Below are 3,094 nucleotides of genomic sequence, written 5' to 3'. Positions count from 1 at the left end.
CCTTCCATTGAGAAAACATAATCATATACCGTGATTATTAATGCGGGTGTGTTTCTTATGGCAGAGTCGTCAGATCATCCGGGAGAGGTACTGGAAGTCGCACCGGCGGAAGGTCCAGGAGGTCAAAGGCAACTGGTCGCGGGCGAGCGTATACTGACGCGGGTCCGGGAGGAGAAAAACAAACTCCAAGATTCCCTCACCAAGCTGGGCGAAGAGCTAAAAGATGTGCGGGCCCAGCTGGCTGACTTCGTGAAGGAGAATAAGAAGCTATGAGGCGGCATATTTATTATGTGTTTAAACTTACCCCTGCGTAATTCGACTAGGGAAGGAACTGACAGAATTATGTCCGTAGGTATGCTGACAGGCCGTCCCGAAGGGGAGGTGTCCGGATCTTCGAGCGATCTGCTACGAGAGCTGTCGCAAATGCACGAGCAAGCTCGGCAGGCGATCTGAAGTATTTCCAAGGCCTTGTGGCCATTCGACTCGCCTCCAGGAAGTATGGAGGAGCTGGTACAACTATTGAAAGGAGCGCGGTGGCGCTTTCAATTATGAAAGATATCGGCCTGCTGGGAAGGTGTGCGAGAGGCCTGGGCTATGGTGAAAACACGGTATACCAAGCTTGATCCGAATCACATGGCCCGGGTCGGACCTTTAGGGTCAGATGGAGAAGAAATTCCCGTTAGTTTGGTATACGACTAGGTACAAGTAGCCGCCAAATATTCCCAACAGGATTGTAGGCTAGATAGCCTGTTAGATGGCATAGAGGAAGAAGTTTTTGAGTCTAAGTGACTATGTAGTTCAATTGCCAAATTATGTCTCTAGCTGAATTGTAAAATGATTGTCATGGCGGACCTTTTCGCTTCGACCTCTCGACCCGAAGGTGTGGAGTGCTTCCGAATACCCGCTCGGTAATGTATGCCGGGGTATGCATGGAAACCAGGCGTAGGGGTCATAGTTGCTTGAACAGACAAGTATCCGACTAGTTATGTTATATTACATTTTGATTGTAATTAACATCTTCCAAAGAGAATAGTTTTGTTAAGGTTCCTTTCCCTGGGTCAACATGCATTAACATGCACGTCCGGACTGTGATTGAAAAAATCACAGCATACGTAACATCTGGGGGTTCATAGTGTAACGAGTAAAGAACATCTTTAGTTCGCCGACCGAATATTCCCTTAAGAAGCTAGCTTTCGGCTTCACCCAATCTGAGGTACACATCCGGATGACCCGGCAGTAACAATCACAGAGGTGCTCCCTTTATGCCCTAGCTGAACTAACGGGAACGTAGGGCATAAGCACAGGAGCTAGGCAACCCAGCTTGGCCAAAAATTAAGTCATATTGATACATATAATGGCGAAGAAAAGGTACATACGCGGAAAAGACACGTATGTGGTGAGCTTGATGCTTGGAAAAATAATAATAATAAGCTTCTGTACAAGAAGCCCCTTGGTATAATTGACGTACATATTTGAGAATGTGTGTGTTGCAGTTGTACGGCTTAGCCGCATGAGAGCTTTATGGCTTTAAAAAAGGAAATGTGAAAAGAGAGGAGGATAAATAATGGAAACAAAAGGAAAAAAGGAGACGAATGAAGAGTCCGACGCTAGGCATAGAATCTTCGGAGTCTGGCTGTGTTCCATGGGTTCGGCTCTAGGCGATTGTCTCATGCATCACGCAGGCGGTACGCTCCTCCGGTGAGGACTTCGTCAATGATGAAGGGACCCTCCCACTTGGGCTTGAGTTTGTCCTTTTTCTTCTCCGGCAAGCGTAGAACAAGTTCACCAACATTATAAGTCTTGGCCCGTACTTCTCTGCTTTGATACTTGCGGCCCTGTTGTTGATAAAATGTGGGACGGGCTTTTGCAACGTCACGCTCCTCCTCCAGGGCATCTAAGCTGTCCTGCCGATCCAACTCGGCTTCTCTCTCTTCATACATGCACACCTCAAGGTGAGTCATGAATAATATCGCAGGGTAACACAACCTCTGCGCCATACACCATGAAGAAAGGTGTATATCCGGTAGAACGATTGGGCGTGGTCCGCAGCCCCCAGAGTACGGAGTCGAGCTCCTCGAACCAGTGCTTATCTGATTCTTTCAAAGACCACACTAATCTGGGTTTAATGTCGCTTATAATAAGACCATTGGCTCGTTCAACTTGACCGTTGGTTTGTGGGTGATGGACGGAGGCGTAGTTGAGCTTGATGCCCAGATTAGCACACCAGGCTTTCACCTCATCGGCTGTGAAATTGGAGCCGTTGTCGGTGATGATGTTGTATGGAACACCATAACGGTGCACAACACCGGATATAAAGTCTATCAATGTCCTGGCTTCGGCCATTTTAACTGGTTTGGCTTCTATCCACTTAGTGAATTTATCCACCATGACAAACAGATATTTTTTCTTATGGCTTCCTCCTTTAAGGGGTCCAACCATATCAAGCCCCCAGACCGCAAAAGGCCAAGTGATGGGGATTGTTTGTAAAGCGGTGGGTGGCACATGGCTTTGGTTGGCAAAAAGCTGGCATCCGACGCAATGTTTGAGAAGGTCATGTGCGTCTGCTCGGGCCGTCGGCTAATAGAAACCTATACGGAAGGCCTTGGTTACAAGGGCCCGAGCCGCGGCATGGTGACCACCGAGACCGGCATGAATTTCAGCCAAGAGCTGTTGCCCTTCTTCCTCAGAGATACATCTTTGAAGTACTTCGATAACGCTTTTCTTGTAGAGTTCCCCCTCGTGAACCTTGTAGGCTTCAGAGCGCCGCACAATGCAGCGTGCCTCATTGTGATCCTCAGGAAGTTCTCACCTATTAAGGTAGGCCAAGAAGGGTTTGGTCCATGGGGTAATGACGGCCATGATGAGATGGGCCGACGGTGTGATTTCGGTGGCCAAGCCCCCGATGATGTCGGTGTGTTTGGAATCTGGGGTTATAGTCAGGTCCGGATTGGTGTTGCCGCTCTCCCCTTGCCATACCACGGATGGCTTAAAAACCCTTTCGAAAAAGATGTTAGGTGGAACGGGGTCGCGCTTGGCGCCGTTGCGAGCAAGGACATCCGCCGCTTGGTTACTTTCTCGAGCCACATGGTGAAAC

Source organism: Triticum dicoccoides, chromosome 5B (genome assembly GCF_002162155.2).
Source record: "Triticum dicoccoides isolate Atlit2015 ecotype Zavitan chromosome 5B, WEW_v2.0, whole genome shotgun sequence".
Classification (NCBI taxonomy): Eukaryota; Viridiplantae; Streptophyta; class Magnoliopsida; order Poales; family Poaceae; genus Triticum; species Triticum dicoccoides.
Note: the sequence above shows the minus strand (reverse complement) of the source record.